Raw genomic sequence first — 26,391 nt, 5'->3', positions numbered from 1 at the left:
TTCATTTGATTAGCTCTAGTAATTTTCTGGTAGAGTCTTTAGGGTTTTCTATGTAGAGGATCATGTCATCTGCAAACGGTGAGAGTTTCACTTCTTCTTTTCCTATCTGGATTCCTTTTACTCCTTTTCTGCTCTGATTGCTGTGGCCAAAATTTCCAACACTATGTTGAATAGTAGTGGTGAGAGTGGGCACCCTTGTCTTGTTCCTGATTTCAGGGGAAATGCCTTCAATTTTTCACCATTGAGGGTGATGCTTGCTGTGGGTTTGTCATATATAGCTTTTATTATGTTGAGGTATGTTCCTTCTATTCCTGCTTTTTGGAGAGTTTTAATCATAAATGAGTGTTGAATTTTGTCAAAGGCTTTCTCTGCATCTATTGAGATAATCATATGGTTTTTATCTTTCAATTTGTTAATGTGGTGTATTACATTGATTGATTTGCGGATATTAAAGAATCCTAGGAATGCAAGATATTCTTATGCATTATTTTTGTATACTGTGACTTTTCTAAATTTGTTGATTGACTCATAGTTTTCTGATAGCTTCTTTAGGGTTTTCTATGTATAGTATCATGTCGTCTGCAAACAGTGAGAGTTTTACTTCTTTTCCAATCTGGATTCATTTTATTTCTTTTTATTCTCTGACTGCTGTGGCTAGGACTTCCAAAACTTTGTTGAATAATAGTAGTGAGAGTGGGTACCCTTATCTTGTTCCTGATTTCAGAGGAAATGCTTTAAGTTTTTCACGACTGAGAATAATGTTTGCTGTGGGTTTATTATATATGGTCTTTACTATGTTGAGGTAGCTTCCTTCTATGCCCATTTTCTGCAGTTTTTTTTTATATATATATATATAAATGAGTGCTGAATTTTGTTGAAAGCTTTTTTCTGAATCTATTGATATTATCATATCGTTTTTATCTTTCAGTTTGTTAATATGGTGTATCACATTGATTGGTTTGCATATATTGAAGTATCCTTGCATTCCTGGGATAAACCCAACTTGATCATGGTGTGTGATATCTTTTAATGTGTTGTTGAATTCTGTTGGCTCAAATTTTGAGGAGGAGTTTTGCATCTATGTCTATAGTGATACTGGCCTGTAATTTTCTTTTTTAGTGATGTCTATATCTGTTTTTGGTATCAGATGTCTTTATAGAGTGAGTTTGCAAATGTTTCTTCCTCTGAAATTTTTTGGAAGAGTTTGAGAAGAATAAGCAATAACTCTTCTCTAAATGTTTGTTAGAATTCACTTTTGAAGCCATCTGGCCCTGGGCTTGTTTTCTGAGAGACTTTTTTATCACAGTTTCAATTTCAGTGTTTGTGATTGGCTTGTTCATAATTTCTATTTCTTCCTGGTTCAGTCTTGGGAGGTTGAACTTTTCTAAGAATCTGTCCTTTTCTTTCAAGTTGTCCATTTTATTGGCATATAGTTGCTCATAATAGTCTCCTATAGTCCTTTGTATTTCTGCATTGTTGTAACCTCTCTTTTTTCATTTCTATTTTTATTGATTTGATTCTTCTCCCTTTAATTCTTGATGAGTTTGGTTAGTTGTTTGTCAGTTTTGTGTATCTTCTCAAAGAACCAGCTTTTAGTGTTATTAATCTTTGCTATTATTTACTTCATTTCTTTTTCATTTATTTCTGCTCTGATTTTTATGATGTGTTTCCTTCTAACTTTGTTTTTGTTTTTTGTTGTTGTTTTTCTTTTTCCAGTTGTTTTAGGTGTAAAGTTAGGTTATTGATTTGATATTTTTCTTGCTTTTTGAGATTATGAGATTTTTCTAATTCCTTTTGACCACAAGCCGTTTATTGTGGTATTTAATGGGATTCAAACAAACACACAGTTCTCAAAAGCTTGAATAGAGTCAATAATGATAATAATAAATCAACAACCACATAAACAGAGAAAAAAAAGAAAAAATGCAAAACCAACTACAGAATGAATCAAAATTTTAGAGTAATTAAGAAACGTTTTTCTCAGATCTCAACTGTCAGTGTCCCTTCCCTTGATGTGAGTCACATTCCATCTCTGCCTCCCTAGGATTACCTCCAATACTGGGCTGGTCTCTGGATCTGCTGGGGACAGCTCAGACTCTAATCTGGCCCTCTTCTTGCATATTCTTGCCTCCAATGTCCCCTGCTGCCTGAGCTAGTGTGTTTTCTTTTGTGTTAACTCTCATTGCCTTTTTATATATGTAGCTTGCACAGCTGGTGGGGAGATTTTCCATCCTCTTCCTTAGTCCCACTGCCCCTGGAGTTTGATTGCGGTATTATCCCTATCTCTGCATGTGGGTAATCCACAGGAGTTTGTTCCTGAGGCTGCCCTGGAGGACTTGGGTTTGTCACAGTGGGTGTGAAGCTGGCACAGTTGCTTGGATTGAAAGGACCCTAATAGTTCCAGGTAGGCAGGGGATCTGATGGCCATGGAAGCAAGAGATATGGTGCTATTAGGTTTTTTCTAGCCTCTGGCAGCTTACATTCAAAGGGCCTCTATGGCTGGTCCCTCTCTGTTGCCTGGCGCAGCAGGTGCTTAACAGTCCCCTCTGACTGGGGTCCTTCTTTATTGCTTGGTATGTCAGGCACTTAAAGGGCCACCCTCTCTAGGGTCTGTCTCTATTGTTCAACTGCCATCACTGGCATGTGGGTAGGGAGAGGTTAAAGTGATGACTCCAAATCTGTGCATATCTCAGCATTATTGCCTTGTCTCCATGGCTGCCCAACTGTCCTCCACAGGCATTTCCCACTGTGATATCCTCCCTCAAGTCCCTTTGGTCTGTTTCCCCACAGTCAACAGCAGATCTCACCCTGGGATTGCTCTCCAATCCTTATCCTCCAGCCCTCAGCCTCCAAGCATTCCAAGGTACTTGAATCCCTGCCTGGGGTATGTAGGGCTGCTGCAAGGATTGTCTGTGTGGTTCTCACTTCATTCAGACTGTCACAGATCAGCTACTGCACTCTCCAACAACCTCATATGCTTCTCCTCTGTCCCAAACAATTGCTCTGATGTGGGGATCTGACTCCTGCTTCAATTCCCTCATACCCTGGTGAGTGTCCAGTCCTGCTCAGTCTCCTATTTTTCCCTTCCTTCCTTCATCTTATTGTGTTTTGCATAGATCTATATATTCCATTCTGGTGGTGAAGGACTCCTGCCCACTTTTAGTGAGTGATCTGGAAGATTGTCTTCATCTGAAGATGTATTTCTGATGCATCCATGGAGAGAAATGCCCTCCACATCTACCTACTCCTCTGTCATCTTGTCTTTTGCCCAGACTTAGCTAATTATCATTGTGGGCTATAAAAAGCATACTGCACTTGGTAATATTTGTAGGTAACTGCTTTCTATATAACTTTTGCACTTAGATTTATACAGGCAAAGCAAATGGCTATATTTGCTTTAGTAAATTGCAATCCTCGGTTCAATATTAATTGAAATTCATTGTAGCATACAACCAAAAATCATGTTTTTCACTAATCAGTCAGTTCAGTCACTCAGTCATGTCAGACTCCCTGTGACCCCATGGACTGCAGCACTCCAGGCCTCCCTGTCTATCACCAATTCCTGGAGTCTACTAAAACTCATGTTGATTGAGTTGATTATACCATCCTATCATCTCATCCTCTGTCATCTCCTTCTCCTCCTGCCATCAGTTTTTTCCAGCATCAGAGTCTTTTCAAATGAGTCCGTTCTTCACATCAGGTGACCAAAGTATCAGAATTTCAGGTTCAGCATCAATCCTTCCAGTGAATATTCAGGAGGACTGATTCCTTTAGGATGGACTGGTTGGATTTTTTTGCTGTCCAAGGGACTCTCAAGAGTCTTCTCCAACACCACACAGTTCAAAAGCGTCTATTCTTTGATGCTCAGCTTTCTTTATGGTCCAAATCTCACATCCACAAATGACTACTGGAAAAAAACATAACTTTGACTAAATGGACCTTTGTTGGCAAAGTAATGTCTCTGCTTTTCAATGTGCTGTCTAGGTTGGTTATAACTTTCCTTCCAAGGAACAAGTGTCTTTTAATTTCATGGCTGCAGTCACCATCTGCAGTGATTTTGGAGCCCTTCCCCCCAAAAATAAAGGCTGTTACTGTTTCCATTGTTTCCCCTTATATTGGCCATAAAGTTTTGGGACTGGATGCCAGGATCTTAGTTTTCTGAATGTTGAGTTTTAAGCTAGCTTTTTCACTCTCCTCTTTCACTTTCATCAAGAGGCTCTTTAGTTCTTCTTCACTTTCTGCCATAAGAATGGTATCATCTGCATATCTGAGGTAATTGATATTTCTCCCAGCAATCTTGAGTCCAGCTTGTGCTTCATTCAGTCGAGCATTTCCCATGATGCAGTCTGCATAGAAGTTAAATAAGCAGGGTGACAATAAACAGCTTTGATGTACTACTTTCCAGATTTGGAACCAGTCCATGTTCAGTTCTAACCGTTGCTTCTTGACCTGCATACAGATTTCTCAGGAGGCAGGTAAAATGGTCTGATATTCCCATCTCTTGAAGAATCTTCCACAGTTTGTTATGTTCCACACAGTCAAAGGATTTGGCACACTCAATAAAGTAGAAATAGATTTTTTTTCTGGAACTCTCTTGATTTTTCTATGATCCAACGGATGTCGGCAATTTGACCTCTGGTTCCTCTGCCTTTTCTAAATACAGCTTGAACATCTAGAAATTCTCGGTTCAAGTATTGCTGAAGCCTCAGTTGGAGAATTTTGAGCATTACTTTACAAGCATGTGAGATGAGTGCAATTGTGTGGTAGTTTGAACATTTTTGGGGATTGGAATGAAAACTGACCTTTTCCAGTCCTGTGGCCACTGCTGAGCTTTCCGAATTTACTGGCATACTGAGTGCAGCACTTTCACAGCATCATCTTCTAGAGTTTGAAACAGCTCAACTGCAATTCCATCACATCCACTAGCTTTGTTCATAGTGAGGCTTCCTAAGGCCCACTTGACTTCACATTCCAGGATGTCTGGCTCTAGGTGAGTGATCACACCATCGTGATTATCTGGGTCATAAAGATATATTTTGTATAGTTCTTCTGTGTATTCTTGTCACCTCTTTTTAACATCTGCTTTTGTTAGATCCATACAATTTATGTCCTTTTTTGTGCCCATCTTTGCATGAAAAGTTCTCTTCATATCGCTAATTTTCTTGAAGAGATCCTAGTCTTTCCCATTCTATTGTTTTCCTCTATTTCTTTGCTTTAATCACTGAAGAAGGCTTATATCTCCTTGCTGTTCTTTGGAACTCTGTATTCAAATGGGTGTATCTTTCTTTTTCTCCTTTGCCTTTTGCTTTTCTTCTTTTCATAGCTATTTGTAAGGCCTCCTCAGACAACCATTTTGCCTTTTTGCATTTCTTTTTCTTGGGGATGGTCTTGATCACTCCCTTCTATACAATGTCACAAACCTCAGTCCATAGTTCTTCAGGCACTCTGTCTATCAGATCTAATCCCTTGAATCTGTTTGTTACTTCCACTGTATAATTGTAAGGGGCTTTATTTAGGTCATATCTGAATGGTCTAGTGCTTTTCCCCACTTTCTTCAAATTAAGCCTGAATTTGGCAATAAAAAATTCATGATCTGAGCCATAGACAGCTCCTGGTCTTGTTTTTGCTGACTGTATAGAGCTTCTCCATCTTTGGCTGCAAAGAATATAATCAATCTGGTTTCGGTGTTGACCATCCGGTGATGTCCATGTGTAGAGTCTTCTCTTGTGTTGTTGGAAGAGGGTGTTTGCTATGACCACTGTGTTCTCTTGGCAAGACTCTACTAGCCTTTGCGCTGCTTCATTCTCTACTCCAAGCCCAAATTTCCCTGTTACTCCAGGTGTTTCTTGACTTCCTACTTCTGCATTCCAGTCCCTTATAATGAAATGGGCATTATTTTTTACTAATATATGATCTTATTTTTACATAGGACTTGTCATTGTGTAACATATTTCTAGATATAATTCTAGATTATAGAATTATTGTGGAAAATGATAGGCAAATTATAGGCAGGCACTTATGGATTTATATTCTGGATCCACTAGTTGTGAAATTTATCTCAGTTAATTAAGCTTAAATTCACTGTATGTGAAACTATGGAACTTCAAAAGGCCCTGAAAAAATTGAACCAGAGTTCCCTAGCATAATAACAATATTAGTTCAGGGTTTATTAAGTTTGTTAAAAAGAAATAGGTTCAGAACTCTAGCCAAATATTGCTTATCTGTATTTACTAGAATTCACAGAGTCTATGGAACATAATTCTTTCTCTAGTGTTCTTTGGAAAGATATTTATTGTTCCATTTATTAAAGCCTAAAATATTAGAGCATCAAAACAAACAAACAAACAAACACCGTGATTGCTATAAAAGTGCAATCCACTGAAGCAGATTGTTGATAAACTTTTAAGTAATTATTTTGGTTGGGAGAATCCTTGTTTTTGTGGCATTTCAGGATTTTTGTGCTAAAATACCACCTCCATGATTTCAGGCTGCCAAAAACATGTCACCTGGCTTACACAATTCCATAACATTAAGGAGTTGGCCCTTGTGAGTCACTACAAATGAGCTTTAATACAACACTGATCCCACTTGAATATTATTTTGCTATTTTGTAATTTCATTAGTTTTTTATTTTATTCTGAGTTTCAGAATCAAGATGCTACATTTTGAGGTGTGACTATGGTAAATTGGCAGTTAACATTGAATCCTGCATCATTTTATAATGACAAAGATTGGGAAACTGAAGACTACATTTCTCAAACTGTCTCAAACTAGCTACTAGAGTTTAAAAAGTGACTATGTTGGCTTATTGAATTAATTTGTATAAAATTAGAAGGCAATAGTATTTTGTTCCTGTACAGTAGAGTTAGCAGAGATTTCAGTATCAGGTTAATAGCTTCCTAGTAACCCAGACACAGGTGGAGTTTGGAGCTTTCATTATCTTGGCACATACTATAGTGAGTGTGTAGTGGTTTCAGGGCTCAGAGCATTTACAGTAGCTTCAAGACTGCACAAGCTTCCCTGTTCTAGTTGTTTCCTGATAATAGCAGCCTTTTGATTGTGGTTCTATCATTATGCTACTTGGCAGGAGCTTTCTGACTATAAAAGTCCCCTATTTATATGGGTTCTGTAACCATAAACCCCTGGGAAATAAAATTGCAACCCACTCCAGTATTCTTGCCTAGAGAATTCCATGGACAGAAGAGCCTGGCAGGCTACAATCCGTGAGGTCGCAAAGAGTCAGACAGGACTGAGAAATTTCACTTTCACTTTCTTTCACCATCTAATCAGAAAACTCTCCTTAAAGTCCCTTGCAAATGCTTATTCATGTCATTATAGTTTTACTTATCTTTCTTAAGCATGCAGTCTCCTTCTGTTACTGCCCTATTTCTTTGTTCTTCATTATAGTTAAGATTTTATAAATATATACACTTTTTTCTCTACTTACTCACATCCCATATGCACTCATTAATTCAATTGCACTGTCTTCTCCACTGACTACTCCATTAAAATTTATTTTTCTAAGGACATTGATGATCCTACTGTCTCTAAATCTAAAGGATACTTTTCAGATCTCATACAAAGAAATTGTGGTCTAAAGATGAAGCCAAAAGTAGGGCTGCAAAATACTAAGACTGATGCTGAGGGACTTCCCTGGTGGTACAGTGGTTAAGAATGCCCGCTCCCAGAGCAGAGGGCCTGGGTTTGATCCCCGGTCAGGGAACTAGATCCCACATACCATGACTAAGACCTGATACAGCCAAAGAAATAGTAATAATAATAAAAGACTGATGCCTAAACCTCAGTCTCTGTTTACCAGTGCTGAATCAAATCTCAGAGAGTTTTGAGTGAAGTAGGTAAGTTTTATTGCATTAAAAGGCAAAGGGGGACACAGTGGACTTCTGCACCGAAAAACTAGGTGTCCCAACCCCAGATAATTTGATGAGGTGTTTTATAACAATGGTTCAAATGTGTGTGCAAGGCCTGAACTCTCTAGTCTGGTCTCATTTTATCTTTTCCATAAACTCTGATTCCTTCAAGTAGCCTCAGGTGGTCTTTCTGTGATATGAAGAATACAAATATCTTAAGGAGTTTAAGGATCAGGCAGTTCAGTTAGGTTCAGTCGCTCAGTCGTGTCCGACTATTAGGGAATCCATGGACTGCAGCACACCAGGTCTCCATGTTCATCACCAACTTCCGGAGTTTACTCAAACTCATATCCATTGAGTCAGTGATGCCATTCAACCATCTCATCCTCTGTTGTCCCCTTCTCCTCCCGCCTTGAATCTTTCTGAGTATCAGAGTCTTTTCAAATGAGTCGGCTCTTCACATCAGGTGGCCAAAGGACTGGAGTTTCAGCTTTAACATCAGTCCTTCCAATGAACATTCAGAACTTATTTCCTTTAGGATGGGCTGGTTGGATCTCCTTGCAGTCCAAGGGACTCTCAAGAGTCTTCTCCAACACCACAGTTCAAAAGCATCATTTCTTCAACTCTCAGCTTTCTTTAGAGTCCAACTCTCACATCCATACATGACTACTGGAAATAAACATAGCCTTGACTAGATGGACCTTTCTTGACAAAGTAATGTCTCTGCTTTTTCATATGCTGTCTAGGTTGGTCATAACTTTCCTTCCAAGGAACAAGTATCTTTCTATTTCATGGCTGCAGTCACCATCTGCAGTGATTTTGAAGCCCAAAAGGCAAAGTTTGCCACAATTGCCACTGTTTCTCTATTTATTTGCCATGAAGTGATGGGACTGGATGCCATGATTTTAGTTTTCTGCATGTTGAGCTTTAAGCCAACTTTTTCACTCTACTCTTTAACTTTCATCACAAGGCTCTTCAGTTCTTCTTTAATTTCCACCATAAGGGTGGTGTCATCTACATATCTGAGGTTTTTGATATTTCTGCCAGCAAACTTGATTCCACCTTGGGATTCTTCTAGTCCAGCATTTCTCATGATGTAATCTGCATAAAAGTTAAATAAGCATAATGACAATATACAGCCTTGGAATACTCCTTTTCCTATTTGGAACCAGTCTGTTGTCCCATGCCCAGTTCTAACTGTTGCTTTCTGACCTGCATACAAGTTTCTCAAGAGGAAGATTAGGTGGTCTGGTATTCCCATCTCTTTGAATTTTCCACAGTTTATTGTGATCCACACAGTCAAAGGCTTTCAGTTCAGTTCAGTCACTCAGTCGTGTCTGACTCCCTGTGACCCCATGAACCGCAGCACAACAGGCCTCGATGTCCATCACGAACTCCCAGAGTCCATCCAAACCTATGTCCATGGAGTCGATGATGCCATCCAACGATCTCATCCTCTGTCGTCCCCTTCTCCTCCTGCCTTCAATCTTTCCCAGCATCAGGATCTCTCCCAAGGAGTCGGCTCTTCGTATTAGGTGGCCAAAGTATTGCAGTTTCAGCTTCAACATCAGTCCTTCCAATGAATACCCAGGACTGATCCCCTTTATTATTTTTTTTTTTCTTTTTTCTTTTTTTCCTTTATTTATTTATTTATTTATTTTTTCAGTGGGTTTTGTCATACATTGATATGAATCAGCCATAGATTTACACGTATTCCCCATCCAGGATGGACCGATTGGAACACCTTGCAGTCCAAGGGACTCTCAAAAGTCTTCTCCAACACCACAGTTCAAAACCATCAATTCTTTGGTGCTCAGCTTTTTTCACCATCCAACTCTCATATCTATACATGACTACTGGAAAAACAATAGCCTTGACTAAATAGACCTTTGTAGGCAAAGTAACATCTCTGTTTTTAAATATGTTATCCAGGTTAGTCATAAATTTCCTTCCAAGGAGTAAGTGTCTTTTAACTTCATGGCTGCAATCACCATCTGCAGTGATTTTCGGGGAGCCCAGAAAAATAAATTCTGACTCTGTTTTCACTGTTTCCCCATCTCTTTCCCATGAAGTGATGGGACCAGATGTCATGATCTTAGTTTTCTGAATGCTGAGCTTTAAGCCAATGTTTTCACTCTCTTCTTTCACTTTCATCAAGAGGCTCTTTACTTCCTCTTCACTTTCTGCCATAAGGGTGGTGTCATCTGCATATCTGAGGTTTCTGACATTTCTCCTGGCAATCTTGACTCCAGCTTGTGCTTCTTCCAGCCCAGCATTTCTCATGATGTACTCTGCATATAAGTTAAATAAGTATGGTGACAGTATACAGCCTGGACATACTCCTTTTCCTATTTGGAACCAGTCTGTTTTTCCATGTGCAGTTCTAACTGTTGTTTCCTGACCTGCATACAGGTTTCTCAAGAAGCAGGTCAGGTGGTCTGGTATGCCAATCTCTAAGAATTTTCCACAGTTTATTTTAATCCACGCAGTCAAAGGCTTTGGCATTGTCAATAAAGCAGAAGTATATATATATACTTATATATATATATATTTTTCCTGGAATTCTCTTGCTTTTTTGATGATCCAGCAACTGTTGGCAATTTGATCTCCGTTTCCTCTGCCGTTTTTAAAAGCAGCTTGAACATCTCGAAGTTCATGGTTCATGTATTGAAGCCTGGCCTGGAGAATTTTGAGCATTATTTTGCTAGCATGTCAGATGAGAGCAATTGTGCTGTAGTTCGAACATTCTTTGGCATTACGTTTCTTAGGGATTGGATTGAAAACTGACCTTACCAGTCCTGTGGCCACTGCTGAGTTTTCTAAATTTGCTGGCATATTGACTGCAGCACTTTCACAGCATCAACTTTTAGGATTTGAAATAGCTCAACTGGAATTCCATGACATCCACTAGCTTTGTTCGTAGTGATGTTTCCTGAGGACCACTTGACTTCACGTTCTAGGATTTCTGGCTCTAGGTGAGTGATCACACCATCATAATTATCTGGGTCATGAAGATCTTCTTCTGTATACTTCTTCTGTGTATTCTTGCCACCACTTCTTAATATCTTCTGCTTCTGTTAGGTCTATATAATTTCTATCCTTTATCAAACCTATCTTTGTATGAAATGTTCCCTTGGTATCTCTAATTTTCTTGAAACAATCTCTAGTCTTTCCCATTCTGTTGTTTTCCTCTATTTCTTTGCATTGATCGCTGAGAAAGGCTTTCTTATATCTCCTGGCTATTCTTTAGAACTCCTCATTCAAATGGGAATATCTTTTGCTTTCTCCTTTGCTTTTGGCTTCTCTTCTTTTCACAGCTATTTGTAAGGCCTCCTCAGACAACCATTTTGCCTTTTTGCATTTCTTTTCCTTGGGGATGGTCTTGATCCTTGTCTCCTGTACAATGTCATGAACTTCCATCCATAGTTCATCAGGCACTCTGTCTGTCTATCAGACCTAGTCCCTTAACTCTATTTCTCACTTCCACTGTATAGTCATAAGGGATTTGATTTAGGTCATATCTGAATGGTCTAGTGGTTTTCCCTACTTTCTTCAGTTTAAGTCTGAATTTGGCAATAACAAGTTCATGATCTGAGCCATAGTCAGCTCCTGGTCTTGTTTTTGCTGACTGTATAGAGCTTCTCCATCTTTGGATTCAAAGAATGTAATCAATCTGATTTTGGTGTTGACCATCTGGTGATGTCGATGTGTAGAGTCTTCTCTTGTGTTGTTGGAAGAGGGTGTTTGCTTTGATCAGTGTGTTCTCTTGACAAAACTCTATTAGCCTTTGCCCTGCTTTATTCTGTACTCCAAGGCCAAAGTTGCCTGTTACTCCAGGTGTTTCTTGACTTCCTACTTTTGCAATCCAGTCCCCTATAATGAAAAGGATGTCTTTTTGGGGTGTTAGTTCTAAAAGGTCCTGAAGGACTTCATAGAACCATTCAACTTCAGCTTCTTCAGCGTTACTGGTTGGGGCATAGGTTTGGATTACTGTGACATTGAAAGGTTTGCCTTGGAAATGAACAGAGATCATTCTGTCATTTTTGAGATTGCATCCAAGTACTGCATTTTGGACTCTTTTGTTGACCATGATGGCTACTCCATGTCTTCTAAGCGATTCCTGCCCACAGTAGTAGATATAATGGTCATCTGAGTTAAATTCACCCATCACAGTCTATTTTTGTTTGCTGATTCCTAGGATGTCGACATTCACTTTTGCCATCTCCTGTTTGACCACTTCCAATTTGCCTTGATTCATGGACCTAACATTCCAGGTTCCTATGCAATATTGCTCTTTACAGCACCGGACCTTGTTTCTATCACCAGTCATATCCACAACTGGGTATTGCTTTTGCTTTGGCTCCATCCCTTCATTCTTTCTGGAGTTATTTCTCCACTGATCTCCAGTGACATATTGGGTACCTACCGACCTGGGAAGTTCCTCTTTCAGTATCCTATCATTTTGCCTTTTCATACTTCTCATGAGGTTCTCAAGGCAAGAATAGTGAAGTGGTTTGCCATTCCCTTCTCCAGTGGGCCACATTCTGTCAGACCTCTCCACCATGACCCATCCGTCTTGGGTGGCCCCACACGGAATGGCTCGGTTTCATTGAGTTAGACAAGACTGTGGTCAGTGTGATCAGATTAGCTAGTTTTCTGTGATTATGCTTTCAGTGTGCCTGCCCTTTGATGCCCTCTTGCAACACCGACCGTACTACTTGGGTTTCTCCTACCTTGGACTTGGGGTATCTCTTCACGGTTGCTCCAGCAAAGCACAGCCGCTGCTCCTTACCTTGGATGAGGAGTATCTCCTCATGGCTGCCCCTCCTGACCTTGAACGTGGAGTAGCTCCTCTCGGCCACTGCCCATGACCTCAGACGTGGGGTAGCTCCTCTCGGCTGTGGCCCCTAGCCTCGGACGTGGGGTAGATCCTCTTGGCCGCTGCCCATGATCTCGGATGTGGGGTAGCTCCTCTCAGCCGCTCCTGTGCCGTAGCAGCCTGGCACTCTCAGTCACCGCCCCTTACCTTGGGCGAGGGGTAGCTCCTCATGGCCACACTTCTGTGCATTTGATCACAGCCGGCATGCTTCTGCATGGTCCTGAGTCCAAATAAGGGAACTTCAAACATCTGACTGACTGGATTTCAGAATTTCTATGATTATGATGCTGCCAGTTTCCCCTTTTTTGAAAAGTATTGTCCACAGCACTTATACTATGTCTGTCCTGTTGAAACTGTGCAATTTAGATTGGGACTTAGACCCATGGCTTTTTAACTGTTATAGCACACCTGATCTCAGGACTTAATGAGGATTCTTGATGTCTCATCACAGAAAGAATTCAGTGAGAGACAAAGTGATAGGGAAGGAGATTTATTTAGAGAGAAACACACTGCACAGGCAGAATGTGGGTCATCTCAGAAGGTGAGAGTGCCCTCAGGGTAAAGGGTTGTCAGCTTTTATAAGAGTGAGTAATTTCATAGGTTTGTTGCCAATATCTGTTGGATCATCAAAACAGCAAGAGAGTTCCAGAAAAAAAATCTACTACTGCTTTATTGATGATGCCAAAGCCTTTGACTGTGTGGATCACAATAAACTGTGGGAAATTCTTCAAGAGATGGAAATACCAGAACACCTTTTCTGCTTCCTGAGAAATCTTTATGCAGGTCAAGAAGCAACAGTTAGGCCTGGACTTAGAACAACAGACATGTTCCAAATCAGAAAAGGAATATGTCAGGCTGTATATTGTCACCCTGCTTGTTTAACTTATATTCAGAGTACATCATGTGAAATACTGGGCTGGATGAAGCACAGTCTGGAATCAAGATTGCTGGGAAAAATATCAGTAACCTCAGATATGCAGATGACACCACCTTTATGGCATAAAGCAAAGAAGAACTAAAAAGCCTCTTGATGATAGTGAAAGAGGAGAGTAAAAAGTTGACGTAACATTCAGAACATTCAGAAAACTAAGACTGTGGCATTCAGTCCTACAACTTCATGGCAAATAGATGGGGAAACAATGGAAACATTGAGAGACTTTATTTTGGGGGACTCCAAAATCACTGCAGATGGTGACTACAGCCTTGAAATTAAAAGACACCTGTTCCTTGGAAGAAAAGCTATAACCAATCTAGACAACATATTAAAAAACAGAAACCTTACTTCTCCAACAAAGATCTGTCTATTGAAAATCATGTTTTCTCCAGTAGTCATGTAAGGATGTGAGAGTTGGACCCCAAAGAAAGCTGAGCACTGACGAATTGATGCTTTTGAAACGTGGTGTTGGAGAAGACTCTTGAGAGTCCCTTGGACAACAAGGAGATGAAAACAGTCCATCCAAAGGAAATCAGTCCTGAACATTCATTGGAAGGACTGATGCTGAAGCTGAAGCTCCAATTCTTTGGCCACCTGATTTGACTGACTCATTGGAAAAGACCCTGATACTAGGAAAGGTTGAAGGCAGGAGGAGAAGGGGACCACAGAGTATGAGATGCTTGGATGGCATCACCGACCTGTTGGATATGAGTTTGACCAAGCGCCTGGAGTTGGTGATGTACAGGGAAGCCTGGCTTGCTGCAGTCCATGGGATCACAAAGTCAGACATGACTGAATGACTGAACTGAACTGAATGTTAATTAGAAATAGTATCCCAGCTATTTGTGGAAGGTGTGGGAATTTCCAGGAATTGGGCCATGCCCCCCCACTTTTTTTTTTTTTTTTTTTTCCTTTAATGGTTAGCATTGGAACAGTCATGGTGCCTGTGGGTGTGTCATTTAGGTTGCTAATGTGTTACAAAGAGTGTGTATTGAGGCTCAAGGTTTAGTGAAAGTCCATCATGAACCTATTTGGTTCTAATCTGTTTACATCATATTATCCTTGGGCTATTTCATTCTTTAATAAGTTGTGCCCTCCTCCCTTCCCTCCTGTTTAACCAGTTGCATGGTAGGTGTGTAGGGGACATATAACTTGTTTCTTTCATTCCCAAGTCTTCAGATGGAGAAAAAATGTACTTGAGGTTCTTTATTTATGAAAATATACCTGAGGAGTTTCATCTATAACACCTAATTTGGATGATGACTTTGTGCACTTTGAAATGTAATAAGATTCTGTAATAGAATGAGAACTTTAAGTTCCTTAAGAAGAGATGGATATATTTTACATGGAAGATGAACAAATAAATTATTGTCAGAAGAAAGTCTCCTCTTATAGTTTTAAAGATATGTCAATGTGGACTTCCCTGGTAGTCCAGTGTTCAGAATCCGACTGCCAATTCAGGGAACATGGGTTCATTCCCTCGTCTGGCAAGATTCTACATGCTGCAGGGCAACTAAGCCTGTATGCCACAACTAGTAAGCCTGTGGTCCAGAGCCTGTGCTCTGCAACAAGAGAAGCCACCATAATTAGAAGCCTATGCACCACAATGAGAGAGTTGTCCATGCTTGCTGCAAGTAGAGAAAGCCCATGTGCAGCAACGAAGACTCAGCACAGCCACAAATAAATAAATAAAAATACATTAATGAATTATTTGAGTTCCTCCTTTCAAGATATGCAACCTAATTCCCCTCCCATTGAGTGTGTTCTGGACTTAGTGGGCCACTTCTAATGAAATATGATAAAATGGAAGTGATGGTAGACAACTCCAGAGACTGAGAAAAGGAACTGTGATTTCCTCCTTGCTCCCTCTCTCTTAGATTACTAGGAAATTACCTGCCATTGTTGGAGAAGATGTTCATATGGATAATATCTTAGTCAATTTGATATGCAGTAACAAAATATTCTATATATGGGGCAGCTAAAGAAGAAAAAAAAACCCAGCAAATTTATTTGTCATAGTTTTGGAAGCTGGGAAGTTCTAGAACAAGGTGCTTTCTGATTTGGTGAGAGCCTTTTTCATTATTATGTCATCATATGACAAGGAAAGAGGCTGGTAGAAGGTGGTGGGTGCTCACACTCTTTCCTGCCTCATCTTCTAAGGGCACTAATCTCTTCATGAGGAATGCATCTTCATGTCCCAATTACCCTCCCATATCCCCATCTTCAAATAACATCATATTTAGGATTTGAGCTTCAGTGTATAAATTTGGGGAATACAAACATGTAGTCCATAGCAGAGAAAAACTGAGACCTCCTGACAACAATTTCACAAGGAACTGAGGCATGCTGATAATAGCCATGTGAGTGAGCAAATCATCTTAGAAGTAGACCCTCCAATCCCAGTCAAGTCTTTAGATGACTGAAGCTCTGAATAAGAGCTTGATTGTAAACTCATGAAGGACTCAGAACCCAAATGATTAGTTAAGCTGCCTTCAGATTCTTGACCTTTAGCAACTATGTGATATAATAAATTTGTGTTGTTTTAAGCTGGTAATTTTGGGGTAATTGGGGTATCAATAGATTATGATACAAATATTGTTTCAAACAAAATTAGTAAATCTTGCTTTCTTAAAGCACTCCATTGATCTCTACACATCACACTTATGGTTTTCTTCCATATTTGGCTAGTTCTTTTCAGAAGAATTTACTATCCTGTTGCTGATTTATAACTATTTGATTTTATCAGCTGGGCTCTGCTGGCCATTCATTCCTTTTCTGTCTAAACTCACAACCTAGGTAATCTCTAGACTCCTGTCTTTAAATAAAATCTGTATGAAGATTGCTCCCACATTTACATATATAATCTGCTTACACCTCTCCATTAAACTGCAGATCAATGGATCTCCTTGACATTTTCACTTGGGTGTTTCACAGAATGGAGGTGTTTTACCAAAACTATGCTCTGCTTCCCCAAATCTGCTTTTTCTCCATTTTCTCTTGCCTCAGGGAAGAGAACTATACCTCTATCCACCCATTTGTCCAAATCAACACAAACAGAGTCATGTCTGACACTACACTCATCTTCCACATTCACTTTATCATCATGTTCTACTGATTCTATCTTCTTGAATACATTTACTTACCACACTCCCTTTTGTCACTCGAGCCCAAGTCACTATCATATCTTGTCTTAACTCCTACAAGAGTCCTCCAGTTTTCTCCTCTCTTTCACTATAGGATATTTTCATACATAAGTCAGAGTGGACATATTATTTTTTAACCATAACCAAAATAATATTGTCACTCCTTATAAGCAAACCTCACTTATTTAATATACTTAAATATCCAGTTAATATTCAAACATTAATTCCATGATATCATCAGATATATAGATCATATATAAATTTCCCTGATTAATTTATTTTTATTTCAGTTCCTGCACATCCGATCCAAGTAAGACCCATGCATTGTGATTAATCAATGTCTTATAATATTTTTTAATCTATAGGTTTTCAGTTTAATTTATCTTTTTCTTGAATTTAGTTTCTGAAATAACTGGGAATTTTTTATTGTAGAATGTTTAATATTCTGAATTTTGTGACAATATGATACTTGTTCAGGCTCTTCAAACTGTGCTTTTTGCCTTTTAGTATGCTTTTATTTAAAAGTAGACATGAGGTATTATGTAAAATGAACTACAGTAAACAGGCCTTTAGTGATGCATTGTGGTAAAGTCTAGGGGGAAGGGAAGCTTTGTGTAATTCTATGATTACATGGGCTTCCTGGGTGACACAGTGGTAAAGAATATACCTGCCAATGCAGAAGATGCAAGAGACGAGGGTCGGATCCCTGGGTCATGAAGATCCCCTGGAAGATGAAATGTCAGAACTATTCCAGTATCCTTGCTTGGAAAATTCCATGGACAGAGGAGTTTGGCGGGCTACAGTCCATGAGGTCACAAAAAAATAGGACACGACTGACTGACTAGGAACACACACGCAGTTAACTCTCTGTCTTTTGGTGAGCCTCTTCTCCTGGACTGTGAACTGCAGTAGTGCTTCTCCTCTACCCCCAACCCCCTTAGGTCAAGAAGAATGGCTAGACAGAGCTAGATGTGGGTATTTCATTTCCCTATGTGGAAAGCTACAGCCAGCTGCGATTGAATATTTCCTTTCCCTCAGATAGGTTCAACTGAAAAAAACCCAGCAGATTAGTCTTTGGTTATCTAGTTTCTCCTTGAGGGAAGACCTTGTAAAGAAGAACAGAATGCTCTGGTATGTTCAAAAGTGATTATTTCTCCACTTCTTCTGCCATAAGCAAAAGATAACTTTTTTCCCCTCTATTCACTGTGAGGACCTGGTAGAACTCTTAGAGATAAAACTCACAAAAGTGGGGGAGCACCCCTATAACTGGTTCCTTCTGGATTTTTTTTTTTCTTTTTAGCTCTAAGACTTGTCCACACTGAACATACAATGATTCCTTAATTATAGTTCAGGTTTCCCTGGCATTTGTTCCCTTTGTTTTTTCTACTCATGAATCTCTGTACTGGCAAGCCATGACTCCCTGTATTTTCCTGTCTGTCTCTCTAATCACAGGGCCAATGATTTACCCTGTGTCCACACCTCACTTGTGGATCTAAGAAAAGTTGATTTTTCACTCTGTTCAGCTTTTTACTTGCTATTGGGATGGAGTGGCAAATTCGAAGCTCCTTACACGCTAGACTGGAAAACAGAATTCAGTTTAAAATTGAAGTTTGATGAGCAAAAGTGTTATAAACACTGTAGACTTGTGCCTTTTTATGACATTCTTAGATCATATAATTGTGTACAGTTGAAGTTTATGCTGATCAAATTTGAGAATAAGAAATTCAGTGAACTTTGTCCACAAATCATGTTATTTGTTAAGTCCATCCACATTGCTGCAAATGACATTATTTCATTCTTTTTTTATGGCTTAGTATTTGATCATATGTATATACCACATCTTCTTCATCCATTCATTTGTTAATGGACATTTAGGTTGTTTACAAGTTTTGGTTATTGTGAACAATGTTGCTCTGAAGTAAACCTCTGGGTTTACTGACTGCATGCATTTATCTTGTTCATAATTATTCAGTGAAGTTTCGGTATAACTAAATTTTGCCTAAAATACTTCTTTTTTTCTCAACTGAAGTATAGTAGATTTGCAATGTTGTATTAGTTTCAAGTGTACAAGGTGTTTAATTAATATACATATATATATATTCATTTTCAGATTATTTTCCATTATAGATTATTACAAGTTACTGAATACAGTTTTCTTTGCTAGGTCCTTATTGTTGATCTATTTTATATAGAGAGTGTGTATATGTTAATCCCAAACTCACAATTTATCACTTCCCCACTTTTCCCTTTGTTAACCATAAGTTTGCTTTCTATCTCTGTGAGTCTGTTTCTGTTTGTAAATTAGTTCATTTGTATCGTTTTTTTTTTTCATTCCGCATGTACATGATATGTGATATTTGTCTTTCTCTGTCTGACTTCATTTAGTATCATAACCTCTAAGTCCATCCATATGGGTACAAATGGCATTATTTCATTCTTTTTTATGGCTTAGTATTTCATCATATGTATATACCACATCTTCTTCGTCCATTCATCTGTTAATGGACATTTAGGTTATTTACAAGTCTTGGTTATTGTGAACAGTGCTGCTGTTCACATTGGGGTGTATTTATTTGTTTATTTTTTTGTATTTATGTTTTTGAATTTAATAAATTATTAAATTGATATTTAAGGTCTAAAGCTAGTGACTAGTGTTTTTCTTTCTGGCTTACTTCACTCTGGGGACGGAGGTGGAAAGGGGACTCAGGATGGGGAACACATGTACACCCATGGCTGATTCATGTCAGTGTATGGCAAAAACCACTACAATATTGTAAAGTAATTAGTCTCTAATTAAAATAAAAATAAAAAATAAACCTAGTGATTAATATTAACTGAAATTAAAATCAATCCATTTTGAAAATTTTAGGCATAACCTGTATACTAGGTGTTGATTGGATTGAATTTGCAGTGTCCGTTAAAAATATTAAAATATTCAGCTTCCCATAGTATTACTTTTGGTGATTATTATTGATATTAACCCCCATACAGTATATTATCGATCTGCAAAACAGAATGTTGTTGTGATAAGATATATCAATGTGGAACTCTTTTCCACATTGTAGTGTTTTATGTTCAGTCATGAACAAAATATTCAAATCATTGAGATACACATTGGCAAGTCAAGAGTTAAGTAGAACTCACTCTGCTTAAATGTTATAAATTGAGACAGGCAGTTACATAATGAGATATTCTGATTTCACCTTTGCTTTTATTTATCTCTCAGGAGATTGCAACTTATCTAAATTAAGGTTCTTTGCGTTAGTTGTAGAACATTCTTATAGATGTTGCTATTTCTTTTTCAATCAAAATCTCTGAGTTCTATTGAGACATGAAAAGTAAAGATGGATGAAAACTTTTAAAATTGAAACTAGAACATTAATGTATGGGTTAATATAATTCTAACCCTTGAAAGCTTTGTATTCTCAACTTTTGAAAACTACTTAAAAATAACAAGCTCTTGCTGTGTAGCAAATTGGTGCTCTGTGGTCACCTTGAAGGGTGCAATGAGGGGGTGTAAGGAAGGCTCAAGAAGGAGGGGATATATGTATACTTATAGCTGATTCATGTTGTTGTACAGCAGGAAATAATACAACATTGTAAAGCAATAATCTTCCAATTAAAATTAAAAAAAATATGCATTAAAAAAAGAAATTACTGGTTTTGTTCTCCTGTTTCCTGCCACTGCATCTATTTAAAATACTGAAACAGACATTAACAGCACAGAAAATAAAGGGCATACATAGGTGTATATGACTTGGCCAAGACTGCTGGCTAAAAATGGTGACTTTTTGTTATTGTTCAGTTGCTCAGTCATGTGTGACTCCTTGCGACCCTATGGACTGCAGCACACCAGGATGCCCTATCCTTCACCATTTCCCAGAGCTTGCTCAAACTCATCTTCATTGAATCAGTGATGACATCCAACCATCTCATCCTCTGTGGTCCCCTTCTCCTCTTGCCTTAGTCTTTCCCAGCATCAGGGTCTTTTCAAATGAGTTGGCTCTTCACATCAGGTGGCCAAAGTATTGGAGCTTCAGCTTCAGCACCAGTTCTTCCAATGAATATTCAGGACTAATTTCCTTTAGGATGGACTGGCTTGATCTCCTTGCTGTCCAAGGGACTCTCAAGAGTCTTCTCCAACACCACAGTTCAAAAGCATCAATTCTTCAGTGTTCAGCCTTCTTTCTGGTCCAACTCTCACATCCGTACATGACTACTGGAAAAACCATAGCTTTGACTAGATGGACCTTTGTCAGCAAAGTAATGTCTCTGCTTTTAAATATACTATCTAGATTTGTCATAGGTTTTCTTCCAAGGAGCACATGTCTGTTAATTTCATGGCTGCAGTCACCATCTGCAGTGGCTAAATTCTGTTCACTAAGAGAATTCGCAAAACATATTATGCTAGACATAGAATCAAGTAATATTTAAACTGTTAAGAAAACCACATTTACACATAAACCCTGGACTAATTTCTATACGGCCATTTCTGGTTCAGATGAACTACAAGACCCAAGTCTTTTACACCTCAAAGAAAGAAAAATTTCTGAGAACTACTGCTAGTTTGAGAAAAGAGATACTGTGGATAGAGTGCTGACTGTACTATGTCATTTTGTATAATGAACTTGAGCATCCATGAATTTTGGTATCCACAGGGGTTCCTAGAACCAATCTCCTGCAAATACTGAGGATCAACTGTAGTTAGTTTTGTCATTTCTATTGTTACTGTAAATATTTGCAACCAATCACTCTAAGAAGCTTATAAAATTATACAGGGTTTATAAAAGTAGAGTAACTAAGTATAAGTAACTGAGGTATTCTGACCAGTTAATAAAACTTCAAGTGTTTTTTGAAGAAAATAAGAACTAAATGAATTTGTGGGATGAAGTAGCTTACAATAAACCAAGAATGACATCTTATGATTTGGTAGAAAAGAATGCAATTGGAAATCTGAAATGAAATGTAATTATATCATATTAATCATGCATATGATATTCATAATGAACAGTATTAAATACTATTCAATTAACTAGCATTTATTAAGTAGAATAACATAATAATACACTCATTCAATTAGGAGATTTTATCACTGTGTCCAGTATGAAGCTATTGATAAATTCAGTAGGAACAATCACTTATAGATAAATTTCCTGTAGATATGGCATAAACAGAAATGTTTTCTAAATGCTTTTATAAGCAGTGTGCCTGCAGAGAACAATTCAGATTGCTATTTATGTATTATAAAACAATCCAAATGAAAATTGAATTTTTTTTTATCAATTTGCTTGATAATTTCTAAATATTGTCAGTAATGCAGTATAGTGAATGCTACGATCTTAAAATATGTATATACTTGTCTATATTCCTAGACATAGAAAAAACAGTTCCTTTGGCCTTTCTAGCCTCACTTAAAAAAACTATATGAGTCTAAGTTATATAATAAGATTATAAGATTGTTGTTATTAAAATTTAATGTTAATAAATTAAGATTGCCCTTTTTAAATTTTAAACTGTATTTATCTACTAACACGATTCAAACTTCTATGTGGCAAAATCAATCATGCTCTCTGCTTTTTTATGCTTATTTTCTTCTGCAGACAATATTTATCTATACCTTTATTTTTTGTTAATTTATTTATTTTAATTGAAGGATGATTGCTTTACAGTATTGTGATAGTTTTGCCATATATCAGTATGAATCAGCCACAGGTATACATGTATTCCTCCATCCAAAATCCCTCCCACCTCCCTCCCCACCCTATACCTCTGGGTTGTCCCAGAGCACTGGCTTTGGATGACCTGCTTCATGTATCAAACTTTCACCAGTAATCTATTTTACATATGGTAATGTACATGTTTCAGTGCTGTTCTCTCAAATCATCCCACACTTGCCTTCTCCCACTGAGTCAAAAAGTCTGTTCTTTATGTCTGTGTCTCCTTTCCTGTCATGCATATAGGATCATTGGCATTGTCTTTTTTTTTTTTTTTGAATTAGTGAAAATAATTTAATTGGCCAATAATAAGGAGTTGGGATGAAATGTTGTTACAAGAAGGCATTCCCATAGCCATTAAAAATTAATATGGCATTGTCTTTCTAAATTCCGTATATGTGCATTAATATACAGTATTTATCTTTTTCTTTTTGCTTGCTTCACTCTGCATAATAGGTACCAGATTCATCCACCTCATTAGAACTGACTCTAATGCATCACTTTTTAAGGCTGAGTAATATCCAATTATGTATATATACCACAAATTCCTTTTTCATTCATCTGCCGATGGACATCTAGGTTGCTTCCATGCCCTAGCTATTTTAAATGGTGCTGCAATGAACATTGGGATTCATGTGTCTCTTTCAATTCTGGTTTACTCGGGGTATATACCTAGCAGTGAGATTCCTGGGTGACATGGCAGTTCTATTCCTATAGAATGTTAAGGAATCTCTACACTGTTCTCCTTAGTGGCTGTACCAGTTTGCATTCCAACCAACAGTGTAAGAGGGTTCCATTTTCTCCACTCACTCTCCAGAATTAATTTGTAGACTTTCTGATGATGACCATTCTAACCTGTATGAGTTGATACCTCATTGTGGTTTTGATTTGCATTTCTCTAATAATGAGTGCTATTGAGTATCTTTTCATATGTGCATTAGCCATCTGTATATCTTCTGAAGTTGAATGGTTCTATGAAGACATACAAGACTTTCTACAACTAACACCCAAAAAAGATGTCCTTTTCATTATAGGGGATGGGAATGCAAAAGTAGGAAGTCAAGAGATACCTGGAGTAACAGGAAAATTTGGCTTTGGAGTACAGAATGAAGCAGGGCACAGGGTAATAGAGTTTTGCCAAGAGAATGCACTGGTCATAGCAAACACTCTTTTCCAACAATACAAGAGAATACTCTACACATGGACATCACCAGATGGTCAATACCAAAATCAGATTGATTATATTCTTTGTGGTCAAAGATGGAGAAGCTCTATACAGTCAGCAAAAACAAGCCTGGGGGCTGACTGTGGCTCATATCAATAACACATTATTGCCAAATTCAGACTTAAATTGAAGACAGTAGGGTAAACCACTAGACCATTCAGGTATTACCAAGATCAAATCCCATATGATTATATAATGGAAGTGACAAATACATTCAATGGATTAGATCTGATAAACAGAGTGCTTGAAGAACTATGGATGGAGGTTTGTGATATTTTATAGGAGGCAGTGATCAAGACCATTCCCAAGAAAAATAAATGCAAAAAGGCAAAGTGGCTGTCTAAGGAGGCCTTACAAATAGTTATGAAATGAAGAGAAGTGAAAGGCAAAGGGGGAAAAGAAAGATATACCCACTTGAATGCAGAGTTCCAAAGAATAGCAAGGAAAGATAGAAAGCCTTCCTCAGCGATCAGTGCAAAGAAATAGAGGAAAACAATAGAATGGGAAAGACTGGAGAACTCTTCAAGAAAATTAGAGTTACCAAGGGAATATTTCATGCAAAAATGGGCTCAATAAAAGACAGAAATTGTATGGACCTAACAGAAGCAGAAGGTATTAAAAAGAGGTGGCAATAATACACAGAACTATACAAAAAGGATTTTAAGACCCAGATAATCACAATGGTGTGATCACTTACCTAGAACCAGACATCTGGAATGTGAAATCAAGTGGGCCTTAGGAAGCATCAGTACAAACAAAGCTAGTGGAGGTGATATAATTACAGTTGAGCTATTTCAAATCCTAAAAGATGATGCTGTGAAAGTTCTGCACTCAATATGCAGGCAAATTTGGAAAACTCAGCAGTGGCCACAGGACTGGAAAAGGTCAGTTTTCATTCCAATCCCTAAGAAAGACAATTCCAAAGAATGCTCAAACTACCACACAATTGCTCTCATCTCACACACTAATAAAATAATGCTCAAAATTCTCCAGGCCAGGCTTCAACAGTACCTGAACTGTGAACTTGCAGATATTCAAGCTGGATTTAGAAAAGGCAGAAGAACCAGAGATCAAATTGTCAACATCAGTTGGATCATAGAAACAACAAGAGAGTTCCAGAAAAACATCTACTTCTGCTTTATTGACTACGCCAAAGCCTCCGACTTTGTGGATTACAGCTAACTGTGGAGAATTCTTCAAAAGATGGGAATACCAGACCACCTGACCTACCTCCTGAGAAATCTGTATGGAGGTCAAGAAGCAACAGTTATAACTGTACATGGAACAACAGACTGGATCCAAATCTGGAAAGGAGTATGCAAAACTGTATATTATCACTATGCTTACTTAACTTATATGTAGCTTTCATCATGAGAGATGCTGGACTAGATGAAGTACAAGCTGGAATCAAGATTGATGTGAGAAATATCAATAATCTCAGATACACAGATGACACCACAATTATGTCAGAAATCAAAAAACTAAAGGGCCTCTTGATGAAAGTGAAAGAGGAGGGTGAAAAAGGTGGCTTAAAACTCAACATCAGAAAACGAAGATCATGGCATCTGGTCTCATCACTTCATGGCAAATAGATTGGGAAACAGTGGAAACAAAAAGTGGCTACTTGTGTAACTCTATGGCTGATTCATATCAATGTATGACAAAACCCACTGGGAAAAAAGAAAAGTGGCTACTTATTCAGGCTCAATTTCTCAGTTGAGCTGTAGAGAGGTAGGGACACTGCAAGCAAACACTGCTGAGATGTGTGGGGATCGCTCACAGTGGATGGACCACATGGGGATTGGACCACAGCCCAAGGTGGCGTGTAGTTCCCAGGACTAAGCCCGTTTAGGCTGGCAGGTGCCCCACAAGGGCAGTCACTTTTCAGCTGGCAATTACCATTTATAGAGAATTCTGTGGTGATTTTATTTCTATTTTTTTGGTTATACTGTCGTCTCAGATTGCAAAGCGCCCCACTGATCCCACCTGTGAGAGGGCTTCTATTGTGTGGAAATTTCTCTTTCATGCCTCCCTTCCCAGGATGGATCTTCATCCCTAAATCCTTTGTCTCTTCTTTTCATCTTTATCTTTTGTCCTACCTCATTTTGAAGAGATTGGTTTATCTTTCTGGGTACCAGGGGTCCTCTGCCTGTGTTCAGAAGTTGTTTTGTGGAAGTTTCTACACATGCAGTTGATCTTTTGATGTATTTTTTTAGGAGAAAGTGGTCTCCCCATCCTATTCCTTCACCATCTTGGGAACCCCCTCCATGCTCACTTTTTAAAAACTTTTATTCATATTGGTATTGGAGTATAGTGAATTGGCAATGTTATGACAGTTTCAAGGGGACAGTAAAGGGACCCAGCCATATGTATACATGTATCCACTCTCCCCCCAAAAAATAAACCAGGATTTTGATAAGAATTATCCAACTTATATTTGATAGAAAAACAGTTCTGTCATAAAAGTGTAGTTCCGTGCTAAGTAGAAAGAATTAACGAATAACTCTCAAATTTGAATGATCAAAAACGTTTTATTAAATCCTAGGCATAGAACATAATTTATGTCAAACTTGAGCATAAACTGTTTGACATACGCTTATACAGTTTAATGACAAGCCACAGATGAAT

The 26,391-nt window shown here is 38.3% G+C and overlaps 1 long non-coding RNA gene across 1 annotated transcript; it reads left to right on the top strand.

The window, feature by feature from the left end:
* Window positions 1–5,818: 5,818 nt before the first annotated feature.
* On the top strand, window positions 5,819–25,051 carry LOC122435453. The gene is made up of 3 exons (XR_006267671.1): window positions 5,819–5,829; window positions 7,359–7,364; window positions 24,852–25,051. It is a non-coding gene; the product is annotated as an uncharacterized LOC122435453 (long non-coding RNA).
* Window positions 25,052–26,391: the final 1,340 nt, after the last annotated feature.

The sequence above is a fragment of the Cervus canadensis genome, chromosome X (genome assembly GCF_019320065.1).
Source record: "Cervus canadensis isolate Bull #8, Minnesota chromosome X, ASM1932006v1, whole genome shotgun sequence".
In the NCBI taxonomy this organism is placed as follows: Eukaryota; Metazoa; Chordata; class Mammalia; order Artiodactyla; family Cervidae; genus Cervus; species Cervus canadensis.
The sequence above is the reverse complement of the archived record's forward strand: the minus strand, read 5'-3'. Positions and strand labels throughout refer to the sequence as shown.